This window comes from Panthera uncia (genome assembly GCF_023721935.1).
Source record: "Panthera uncia isolate 11264 chromosome B2 unlocalized genomic scaffold, Puncia_PCG_1.0 HiC_scaffold_24, whole genome shotgun sequence".
NCBI classification, from domain to species: Eukaryota; Metazoa; Chordata; class Mammalia; order Carnivora; family Felidae; genus Panthera; species Panthera uncia.
In genome coordinates, this window is record NW_026057580.1 from 53,087,024 (window position 1) to 53,099,991 (window position 12,968).

The window sequence follows — 12,968 nt, forward strand, 5'->3', positions numbered from 1 at the left end:
AATTTCAACTGACCTTTGTGGAAACAACTCATATTATTTTGCATCAGTAGCCACTAGAGATTTGTCTGGCTATATATGGATTTCCACATCTGTCAGCTATAAGTGCACTTCATCTGTCTGCTAAATCAGAGAGCCAGAAATAGATGACAGTGATCAAGTCTTTGAGCTTCTCTTAAATTAGCCACATCATGAGGTAAAGTTAGTTTCTCCACTGGGCTTTCATCCTAAAGGTTTTACTCCTAAGAAACTTAGAGAAAAGAATACACCAGAAAAGCAAATGGAGTCTTACCTCTTCCTTTCGCTGATTTTTTTTCTTCTTTTTTCTCCTTGGAATGGAGTGCTGACCAGACAGCCTGTCTGGGGGTAGGTCCTGCTGGGAGAACTGAGCATAAATTACTCTTGTTTGCAGCTACCTAAGCTGTGCTACCAAAATACAACTGCAGCAAGAAAGCTATAATGAACTTCACCTGTGCCCAGGTTGCCTTCCAGATCTCTGTTCCTAACCCCCTACTGTTTCTTTCCTTTGTGAACTGATTTAAAAAATAATAAAATAAAACCTTACTTACCCTTAGACTTGAGTCCCGGGTGATATGCACACCAGCTGCTAGTATGGAAAATGCATTGATTTTTTTTTTTCCTTTTTCCTTTCCATCTCCATCTTCATTAAATAAAGGGTCAGTGTGGTGAGATAGGGAAGCACAACCACCTGTGTAAGACAGCACACATCTGCCTAACATTTGGCTTCCCAGTTTGACCACCAGACTGTAGAAAATATTTTCTAAACTAAGGTTAAGAAAAGGCAAGACATCTCTGAGTCGCTCTGTGTATCATCTGTGTATCATTTTCCCCAGTGTGGACATGTGGGAAAAAAATAGGTGATAGGAAGAAAAATGTGTACAGAAAAATCCTGTAGAAAGCTCAAGAAAAAGTGTTTTGCACTTACCCTAATACCTAACGTCCTCCTCCCCTTTTAGAATGGTGTTTTTTAAGTAGAGGCTCTATTTTAAGCACAAAAGAGAGCAAAATAAGTTTAAAACCTGCAACAGGATTCAAAACGTCATCCCTAGCAAAGTGTTCACTGCAGCCTAAGTTCAGGAAACTTACCCCAGTGCTGGAAGTCTGTCTCCTTTGCCATCTGACACCTAGAGGTACTCAGTGTTGAATATTACTTAGCCGATTGTGAACAGGAAACCTTAGCTAGAAGTAGCACATTTTGTTGTAGAGGTATGGAAGTGAACATTTGCAGTACACAAAGACTTAGGTCTTCATTTTTCAAAGATGTACAACTTACTCCTAACAGCCTTTATTTCATGGTAGGTCTGGGAGTTCCAAGGAGAAATATAGTATGTAGCATACAACCAACATTATGATTCATTATGTGGGTGTTAACATTGCACTTCTTGGCAAGCCAGGAGTCCTTGATGCATGCCAACTGTCATTTTCTAGCCAAAAGTCTTAAGGTAATATCATCAACTCCTTCTACATTAAAGTTAATAATTAAGCAAGTCTTCTAACTCATACTAATGTATTAGATATGATTAATAAGAGTAATTGTATATGAGCTACAACTCAGGACCTATTGCCCTTACCAAGTTAATATCTACATGAATAATTGCTCTACCCTTTTTCTATGTGTGAATAGTCTATTGCCATTTCCTGTGTTATTGATAAGAATCTTCAGGGATGCCTGGGTGGCTCAGTTGGTTAAGCATCTGACTCTTGATTTCGGCTCAGGTCATGATCTCATGGTTCATGGGATCCAGCCCTGTGTTGGGCTTTGTGCTGATAGTGCAGACCCTGCTTGGGATTGTCTTTCTCCCTCTCTCTTTCTCTGCCCTGCACACATGTGCTCTCTCTCTATCTCTCTCCGCCCTCCCCTTCCCCCTGCCCACTCTCTCAAAATAAATAAAAATAAACTTAAAAAAAATAAGAATCTTCAATGTCTACTTCTTAGGCCAGGTGGAATTTAACTTGGATAAAACTGAAGAAGGTAGAGAAGCATCTGATAATAAAAATACTTTTTGCATCCATTTTGACTTCTCAAGGGATGTTTCCTATAACATTATAATTTATCTGATATTTTCTCTTAGAAACAGATTTGAAGTTTTAGGAGAGTCCAAAGAGTAAAGTCTGTCTTCACCTAGGAGAGCTGCTGTTAGGGGATTATTAGTTCTGGAATAATTAGGAAAGATCTGGCAATTATATTCAGTACTGCATGATTGAAGAAAGTATGGCTATACATCATAATCCTGCCAAACACACATATTACATTTATATTTAAATAATGCATATGTTTGGGGTGCCCGGGTTAAGCGTTTGACTTTGGCTCAGGTCATGATCTCATGGTTTGTGAGTTCAAGCCCTGAGTTGGGCTCTGTGCTGATAGCTCAGTGCCTGGAGCCTGCTTTGGGTTCTGTGTTTCCCTCTCTCTCTCTCTGCCCCTCCCCCGCTTGCGCTCTCTCTTTCTCTCTCTCTCTCTCTCTCTCTCTCTCAAGAATAAACATTAAAAAATAATAAATAAATAAATGATGCATATGTTTTGTAACTCCATTTTGTATTTATTAAACAATATTTCCAAATTAATGTTACCAGGTAGAGAGGCCAAGTATTGAAGAGAACATACCTGTTGTTCTAGATCATAGGCAAGAAATGAAGGTAACTCTGTCACCTTAGATAAATTATTTTAACTGTATGTTCCTCACCTATATTATGGAGAAATTATATCCATTTCATATTTATTGTGGAAATTGAATGAAATAATGCCTATGAATTACTTAACACATTATAGTCAATTAATGTGAACAGGTATGTAAAAAACAACCACCAAGCCTATGAATCAATACTTTTCAGGTCAATATTTACCACTCTTATTGCTTCATTTTATAATTATTTTATTCTTACCATCTAAAGATTTTCTTGGATAAAATTCTCAAAATATGACCCCTTCATTTCTACTGTGTGTTATTATTGATACAGGTGTTACTTACTTTTCATTGCAACTCACTCTGACTGCTAAAGGCCAAAAAGCAGCTTGTAACATCCTTTCCCCCAAATGGATCTCTCTCTCCCCCCCCCCCCCCCCCTCAGGATTCTTACTCTAATACATCTCTTTATTTTTCTGAGATTAAATCTGAATTCCCTTCAAAGTAGACTTGGACTCTTATTTTTAAGTGATACTTGTATAGAAAAGTACAACTCAGCACCTCCTCATTTTCCATGAAAAACAAAATAAGCCAACCAACTAAACAACAAATGCAATACAAAAAATATAAATGAATAAAAATTACAAGAAGTCAGAAAAGAAGATAAAATCCACATCCTTTATGCAATGCTGACTCTTGGCTATGAAGAGATGGGGGGAAATGTTACTGCCAGAATTGAGAGCAAGTGTAGATCCAAAGTATAACTAAGCCCAGCTCAGCTCAGCACCTCAGAGTCTCTGGACGTGTGAGGCAGTCAAGGGTCAGATTTAGAGCAAGTACTGACTGGGAGTCTCACCACATCCTTTGAGCCCCCTCATAGAGCAGTGATGGAAGTGGAGCAGGTCTTACAGTTGAATTAAAGCCACCTGGTAAATGCAGGGCACTCTGGGAGCAGACCAACAGCGGCGCTCATTAGACTCCCTTCCAGCCCTGTACCCCCAAACATTTGCTAGCCATCTAAGTCAACAATCCAGGCAAGGACAAGCTGTATACTCTATCTGATCCAAACACCAAGCCTGCATAGAAATTACTCACCTAGGAATTGATAGAGAGAAAAGGAAAATGACACAAATATCAACAAACATAGAAGGGAAAATAACTTTTATAATTAAGGCCACAGAGAACAGATTAATCACATGCATTTTTAAAACGATTTCTTCAAAATAGAATCTAACCTAAAGAGATGGAGAGTCAAATTAGCAGTTGAAGACTGAAGAAAGTATGTTTACTGATGGTGAGCACTGAAACTGTTTTAAATTTTAATACTGAATAGGAATGAAAAAAAAAGAAAAGAAAAGAAAAGAAAAAGGATGAAAAATATCCCATTTTAAACTTGATCCTAACAATTAGAAAAATGAAAATTACAGAATGTATTTGAAAAATGTAAAGTAACCACTTGGAGAATTTAAAATAGAACCTGAATTTCCAAAACCTCCAAAAATGAAGGAAAGCGGGAGAGAAAGAAAACAAAACAAAACAAAACAAACAAACAAAAAGGCAGAACTCAACGTTAGATCCCAACAAATCAAAGCTGAAATGAAAGGAAAGTGTGCTACAAGAACACAAACTAAAAGAAATCAGGAATTACTAATGAACAAAATAGTAAGCAAGCAAAAAAGGGATAATTCATACCACAAATGGGAACCTTGTGAATGATTGGAATATATCCAACAATACTGCATTGGAATACATAAAACAAAACAAAACAAAACAAAACAAAACAAACAAACAAAAACTCTCACAACAGAGATAAAGTGGAATAAACACCAGAAGTAGAATAAGAATAGAAAGTTTTAATAAATTCTCTCATTCTTTAAGAGGTTAGGGTAACAAAAGCAATCAAGGATATGCGGGATTTAGAAAATACCATTACTAGCTTTGATTTCAATAGTTGCAAAGTAAAATCTTTACCTCAAAACTGGAAAAGAAAACTTATTTAAATTACACAGATCACTTATTTAAAATACACAGATCACTTTTTATTGAAGTATAAACTTAGAAATTCATAAAAAGAATGTAAAGCTCAATACCTTATCCCACAGTAGACATCTATGTAGCTATTACCAGGCAAGAAAGTAGAATATTCTCAGGACACTGGAAGGCCACTTCATGGTGCCCTGTAGTCATTATATCCTCCTTCTTCCCCAAGGAGAACTGTTATTATGATTTCTAAGACTGTACGTTTATTACTTGTTTTTCAACTTTATATTAATGGAATTATATATTATATATTATTATATATTATATAATATATTATTATATAATATATATTATATACATATATTATTATATATTATTAATATATAAAATATATTTTATTATATAAAAATTTATTATATTATATATATTTTTTTTTGTCTAGCTTCTCTTGGGAAACATTATATAATGAGAATTATACATGTTTCATAAAACAGCCATTCATTCACTTTCAAAGCCATTGCTTATTATCTTTTATTGCCATATTGGTTAACCCATATGAATAAATCAGACTTTATACTTTCTACTGTTGATGGATATATGGGCTATTTCATTAGTTTTGCTTCTTATTATCAGTGTTGCTAAGGATATCATTTTACTTGTCTCTAAGTACACACATGCACCCATTTCTGTAAGATATATACCTTTAAATGAAACTGCTGGTTTGTACCACATGTATACATACAACTTTAGTAGATACTGTCAAACTTTTTCATAAGTGGATCTATCAAATGAAATTCCCATAAGCTTTAGTGAGAATTTCCCATGAGCATAATCTCCATTGCTCCCATCCTTGTCAACACTTATAAATTGTTATTCTTTTGATCTGAGCCATTCAGAGAGATGCATAATACCATAATACTATCTCACTTAATTTTAATATCTGTAGTTCCTTCATAACTAATGAAATTAAATACTTTTCATTTGCTTATTTCAACAAGTGCCTATATATGCCTTGTATCCATTTCCCTGTAAGGTGTCTATTGTTTTCTCACTGATTTTTGGAATTCTTTATATTTGTACACAAGCCCTCTGTCACTTGTATGTGTTACAAATGTCTTCTCTTGATCCACAGGGTATCTTTTTACTATCAACTTTCATAAAGAAATATTCTAAATCTTAATGGAGCACAAATTAACAATCATTTCCTTTGAGGTTAGTGCTTTTTGCATTCTGTGTAAGCAATCTACATCTATCCCAAGTTCATGAGAATATTGTCTTGTATTCTAAGAACTTTACTGTTTTGCTTTTAGATTTTTATTGGCAATACACCACGAATTGCCTTTTGTATATGATGTTATGTAGGGGCCAAGTTTTATGTTTTCCCATTATGGATACTCAACAGATTTTGTAACATTTATTGGAAAGAATGCTTTTTCCTCATTGCCGTGCAATACAACCTTTGTCATGAATCAAGTGTCCATATAAGCGCGGGTCTACTACTAAGCTATCTATTCTGTTTTCATTGATAAATGTTTCTCATTTTGTACTAATGCCATCTCTAATCATCATAACTTTATAATGTCTTGATATTTGCTTCTATAAATCCTCTCCCTCTCCTTGTCCTTCTTTTACAAGGTCTTTCCTTCTGACTCATTTGCCTTTTACAAATTCATGGAAAATGATATAACTTTTCACTTATTTGTGTCTTTTAAAATTACTCTTAATAATATTTTATCATTCCCTTTAGAGAATGGACATACCACTTATTAGATTTACTTCTAAATTTAAAATTTTTAGCATCACTAAAAATGGTAATTTTTTTTTTAAGAGGGAGAGTGCAAGTAGGGGAGAGGAGCAGAGGGAGAAAAAGAGGGAATCTTAAGCAGACTCCATGCTCAGTGCAAAGTCTGAAGCAGGTCTCAATTCCCTGACTGTGGGATCATGACCCGAGCTGAAATCAAGAGTCAGATGCTCAGCAGACTGGGCCACCCAGGTGCGCCAAAAATTGCAATATTTTAAATTCTATTTCATTTTCTTTCTTTTTTTTTTTTTCAACGTTTTTTATTTATTTTTGGGACAGAGAGAGACAGAGCATGAACGGGGGAGGGGCAGAGAGAGAGGGAGACACAGAATCGGAAACAGGCTCCAGGCTCCGAGCCATCAGCCCAGAGCCCGACGCGGGGCTCGAACTCACGGACCGCGAGATCGTGACCTGGCTGAAGTCGGACGCTTAACCGACTGCGCCACCCAGGCGCCCCCTCATTTTCTTTCTTACAATGGATTTCAATAATTTTTTTGCATATGGATATATATACCTCTTACCCAGCAATCTTGCTAACTGCATTTATTAATTCCTATAATTTAGCTATAGATTCTTTTTGATTTGCTACATATATATACCATTAACAAATATTATTTTCTTTCTAATTCATATATATATATTTTTTTTCTTATTTAATCACAGTAGGTAGAACACTGGATCTCAATTGGGAGAGATTTTCCCCTATCCACCCAGGGAACATGGGCATTGTCTAGGAATACTTATGGTTTTTATAGATGGGTTGGGGCAGGGTGATACTGGCATCTGGTGGGTAGAGGTGAGGGATGCCGCTGAACATCTTACAATGCATAGGACAGCACTCCACAAGAAAAATTTATCTGCCCCCAAATAGTGCTGAAATTGCAAAACTATGGGTATGAACCTGTATGAAATGCTGTAATGAAGTTGCAAAGAGCAGAAATCCTTGTTATTTCCAATCTCAAAGGAAAAGATTTCAATATTTCACCATTAAATAGGATGTTTGTGTTAACTTTAAATAGGTAACATTTATAACACTGAAATTTTTTTTCTATTTCTTATTTGCAAAGAGTTTTTATCCTTAATAAACACTAAAATTTATCAAATGCTTTTTAAGCATCTATCCAAATGATCATATGACTTTTTCTTTATTCTAGTAAGGTAGTGAATTAAATTTGTTTTTCAAATGTTATACTAATCTTGCATTCTTAGAAAAATAATCTCTGAGCTATGTGGACCTATTCTTCTTCCTTTGGGGAGGTTTTAATAAATACATAATTATATATATATATATATATATATATATATATATGCCTATATAAATCATTATACATATATAGCAATATCATAACATGTATGTATGCATATATATATATACATATATACATATATTTGTATATGTGCATATATATATACATACACATAGAACCACTCATACTTTCTATTTTTCTTATGTCAATTCTGGTCATTTGTACTGTTTTAGCTACTAGACCATACAATCTGTATTTTCAATTCATTGGTATTGAGGTGTTTCTAATAACTTTTTATGACCTCTTTAATATGAATAAGATTTATTGTCATAATTCCTTTTTCACTGTAGATAAGGTTTACCTGTACTTTTGATTGTTTTAATCACCAAACACAATGAATTGGTAAAGAAACAATAAAACAGAAAACATAACAAATTACTAAAGAAGAGAAGTCTAGAAAAATAATTTTGAGTTAGAAAATCTTCTATAGTAAAAAGAAGTTGGATCATTGAATTCTTAACACACATAATTATTTTAATTTAAATCATGAAAATTCACCACAGCAAAAAGCAAAGAAAACAGATACAACCTTATGAAATAATTCAAAATGTGTTAATGAAAGTAGGAAAGCAAAATACTAGGAGTCAAAGTTTAGTGGAGTGCAACTGGCATTTGTGTATAAGAGATGCATGATGAATGATGAGGCAGAAGAAAATTCCAGCAAATTTCCATTTTTCCTCCCCTCCTTTCCTGGCCCTACAAGGCTAAAGAAAATGGATTTAAAGCTATACATGTCCTTTCCCAAAGACTACTTTAATAGCTTTTTAGGTGATGGATGTCAAAGAAAATTCACAAATATTGTTATAAAAAATAAAGCAATTAGTATATCTACCTATTAAGCAAGCCAGAAATTGGAAAAATATGATATTGCAACTTTGTAAAAATATGATATATAAAAGGGAAAAATCCTTAGAAGAAATAAGATTAGTAACAGAAAAATAAGCCTTATAATCTCCACACTAAGAAGAGTCTAAAAAATACGAATTCAATAAAACAGGGAGATTAGAAAGCAACTAATTTAGATGAAAAATTGAGGAAGAGAACATATGGGAAGGGAAGAAAAATAGGATAAAAACAGAGAGGCTAACCTTAAGAGACTCTTAACTAGAGTTGCTGGCAGGGTGTTGGGTGGGGGGATGTGCGAAATGGGTGATGGGCATTAAGAAGGGCACTTGTTGGGATGAGTACTGGGTGTTGTATGTGTGATGAATCACTGGGTTCTACTCCTGAAACCAGTATTACACTGTATGTTAACTAGAACCCAAATAAATAAATTTAAGAGAGATTCTAATAAAAAAAAAACGGGAAAGAAACAATGTGAATTACAAAACTAATTAATAATCAGAGACAGCAGGCCTAGAGCAAATATAGTTAAAATTCAAATTATACACTTACAGGGTGCCTGGGTGGCTCAGTTGGCTAAGAGTTTGACCTCGGCTCAGATCATGATCTCCTGGTTCGTGGGTTTGAGCCCCGCGTCGGGCTCTGGGCTGACAACTCAGAGGCTAGAGCCTGCTTCAGATTTATCTCCCTCTCTCTCTACCTCTCCCCTGCTCACACTCTGTCTCTCTCTGTCTCTCAAAACAAATAAATGTTAAAATTCAAATTATACATGTAGGTAAAAGGCTTGAGGTCATCAGGATGAGCATAGAAGAAAAATACAAATATGTAAATTTTACAGAGGATTGTTGACACACACACATACCCATATGTGTATTGTTCATGTACATACATATGAACATTTGCATACACATAAGCATGTACTGTATGTGAGTGAGGAGAGTGAAAGACAGAGATATGATGATGAAAACAACAGGAAACTCACATTTTGAACAGAAAATATATTTAGAGGCATAATAGAGTGGCATCTCTTTAAATAGAGAAAGAATGAAATGTGCCAAATTCGAGTATATAAAGAATAATTTGCATTCAAACAGAAAAGAAAAAAATACAAAACAATTAATAAGGAGATATATCCTGGATTTTTCAAATTCAAAAATAAAGAAAATTCTTTAGATATCTAGACAAAGGGAGAAAAGACTACCTACAAGAAGGGAAAAATAGAGTTAGCTTTATACTTTGGCATAGCAACTTTCCATGCCAAAGACCACTGAACAATGTCTCCCAGTTTTGAGAAGACAATTTGATCCATGAGTATTAGGCTTAGTCAAATTGTCATTCAGGGTATAAATCAACAGACAGACATTCTAAAGATGAAATAACTCAGGAAAATACCACCCAGGGGTCCCTATTGAAAAACCACTTGGCAAGAATAAGTCAGTTAAATAGATGAATCAAAATATATAACTCAGAAAGGAAAAAAAAAAAAAACACAGTATAAAAGCTGAGTGTGAAACTAAGATCTGTTTTATATATAGAACTTAAATAAAACAACAGATGTTGTGTTTGTAGAACAAATCTAGACGTGATACATTTTAAAAAATCATTTTATATCTGGGCTGGGGAAGGAGAGAGGGATGAAGAATCCAAGAGGTAGAGATCAGTCTTTGTGAGCAAGTGATCAATTAACACTAAAAGGATACATGTAGTTAAAGAAAAGCGGAATGATTTTGAATTTTATGTTCTTAATATTTTTTTACTTAACCCGAGATAAATATTTTAGTCAGTAGTATATATTTTTTGTAAACTACTATGAAAAAAACTATGTAAGTTTTTTTTTTTTAGGTTCACATCTGTGTCTTTTTCTTCTAATAAATATAAATTAAATCAAATGTGATATTTTCATTAATATCCATACATAGCATGCTCCCATTTTTGTTACTAATTTGTTTTTCACATCTGCTTGTCAACACTTGTGTAGGTTTGTAGAGATAAATGGCTGCCATATCGCTTACTAATATTTGGAGTGGTTATTATTTGTGGTTAAGTTAGTAGTGTCTATTTACTTTTTAATAGTTTCTTGTGTTGTTTACTTTTGAATAGTAAGCACTTGCACTTCATAAAAACAATGCCCTTGGGGCGCCTGGGTGGCTCAGTCGGCTAAGCGTCTGACTTCGGCTCAGGTCATGATCTCACTGTCCATGGGTTCGAGCCCCGCGTCGGGCTCTCTGCTGACAGCTCAGAGCCTGGAGCCTGTTTCAGATTCTGTGTCTCCCTCTCTCTGACCCTCCCTCGTTCATGCTCTGTCTCTCTCTGTCTCAAAAATAAATAAATAAAAACAATGCCCTTAGGATAATACAACTAAAGTCTCTGGTCACAAAGAAAAAATAATAAAAGAAATCACTAGAAATATGAAAGAATATTTTAAAAACCCCAGAATTTTACAGTAGGTCAAAACAGAAAAAAAGCTTACCATTTTTAGGTGGGAAGGTTTAATAATATTAAAGGTTAATTTTTCACAATTAACTCATATAATTAACTAAGTAATCTCAATGTAATCCATTTGGAATTGGGGAAATTATTCTTCCTTTTTCTTAGAAGAATAAACAGGTGAGGGAAGGCAATAAAAGATCTGAAAAAGGAGGCTGTGAAGGAGAAAACCTTGTAATTATTTTTACCAAAAAACAACCGAGCAAAAATCATAAAGAAACAATAGGTAGCAGTGTAGTATTGATGTATTCCAGATCCGTGGACTAGTACTTATATTTACTTAGAATTTTTTTTAAATGCAATTTTGCAAATCAATGAGAAACTTATTTAGTCTTCAGATATGAGAGGTTTTTGGAAAAATATAACAAAATGTTGTACACCATACAGGCAAGATACATTCAACATAAAGAATTTAAAATTCTAAGTAGTATCATTAAAGAATTGTAAGAAATTGATTTAGATATGATTTTGGTGTGTGAAAGGCCATTCCCAAACAATAGTACCAATCATACAGTATAATTATTCTTGGGGCGCCTAGGTGGCTCTGTTGGTTAAGCATCCGACTTAGGCTCACTCAAGTCATGATCTCTCCATGAGTTTCAGCCCTGCATTGGGCTCTGTGCTGACAGCTCAGAGCCTGGAGCCTGCTTCCAGTTCTGTGTCTCCCTCTCTGTGTCTCTCTTCCACTCATGCTCCCTTTCTCTCAAAAATAAATAAACGTTAAAAATAAAAAATAAAGTGTGAGTACTCTGTTCTTTTAAAAATACCAGAAGACTTTATGTCAAGATAGATTTGAATTTCTTCCTCAACTTTAAACACACCAATAATGTATAATACTTTTTAATTAATGTTTATTTATTCTTGACAGAGAGAAAGAGAGAGGTGGAGAGGCAGACACAGAATCTGAAGCAGGCTCCAGGCTCTGAGCTGTCATCACAGAGCCTGACGCGGGGCTCAAACCCACCAACTGTGAAATCGTGACCTGAGCTGAAGTCGGACACTTAACCAACTGAGCCACCAGGTGCCCCAATGGATAATATTTTTAGAACATTATTATTATATAACAAAGAGTGAGGTTTACAATTCTAGAATAGAATAAAAACACAAAGTGTTACATAGGGGCCCAAACCAAGAGCAGCCAGGAGTCTAGTGTAGAAGTGACTAGAAGTTTGACTCTCCATACTTAGGGAAAGTGGACACAAGTTTACTGCTTGAAACCTGGGACTGACGTAGAGCTATGGATCCTGCAAAACAAAGTAAAAATCTCCCTGAATGGGAGACCAAGAAATCATCTTTGTATCTGAGACAAGCCATCCCCTGTTCTGTCTTTAAGATTTCTGGGGTCAGGTGGAGATAGGCAAAACTACTACCAAAGAAAAGAAACTGGTGGAGAAAGAGAGAAATAGTCACCCCAAATGAACTTACAGATATGTCATAGCACTAGGGGGAGAACTTTATTAGGAAGCACATCCATCAAATTTAACAATCAAAATATGAATTCAGTTCGATGAAAGGTAGACAATAAAAAACATATATAGGGTAAATTCTAAACTCAACAAAGTTCCATAGAGAACTGGTGAATTGGAAAAATATGCCTAAAGATTTTATGGTCAAGGGCAGCACAAAAAGATAATGACTACTTATACGAAAGAGAGGCAAAGATACATAATAGAGATAGAAATGAATACAAAATTGTAGGTAAGTAATATTTGAAGAGATCATAACTAAGGATTTTTCAGAATGGATGAGAGATATATTATCAGGTGGGCTCTCTTATTCAGTCGAGAATGTGCCAGTGGTGTATTTCCATTCCTGAGGCAAAAGTCATCTTTAGGATATTCTTTTTATTGGTCTAATGAAATAAAAATTACAAAGGACACAATAAGTCATTCACAGAAGAGAGACTAG

At 34.7% G+C, this 12,968-nt stretch overlaps 1 long non-coding RNA gene across 2 annotated transcripts in view; it reads right to left on the reverse strand.

Annotated features, from left to right (window-relative positions):
• Positions 1-292: 292 nt before the first annotated feature.
• Positions 293-12,968, reverse strand: part of LOC125938699 (uncharacterized) — a 123,083-nt gene continuing 110,407 nt past the window's right edge. Inside the window, exons 3-4 of one of the 2 annotated variants that reach the window (XR_007462772.1) lie at positions 567-706; positions 293-370 (exon numbers count right to left, since the gene is read on the reverse strand). This is a non-coding gene — a long non-coding RNA (uncharacterized LOC125938699). Of the gene's footprint in view, positions 374-566; positions 707-12,968 lie in introns of both variants that reach the window. The other variant, XR_007462773.1, reaches the window with a different exon arrangement.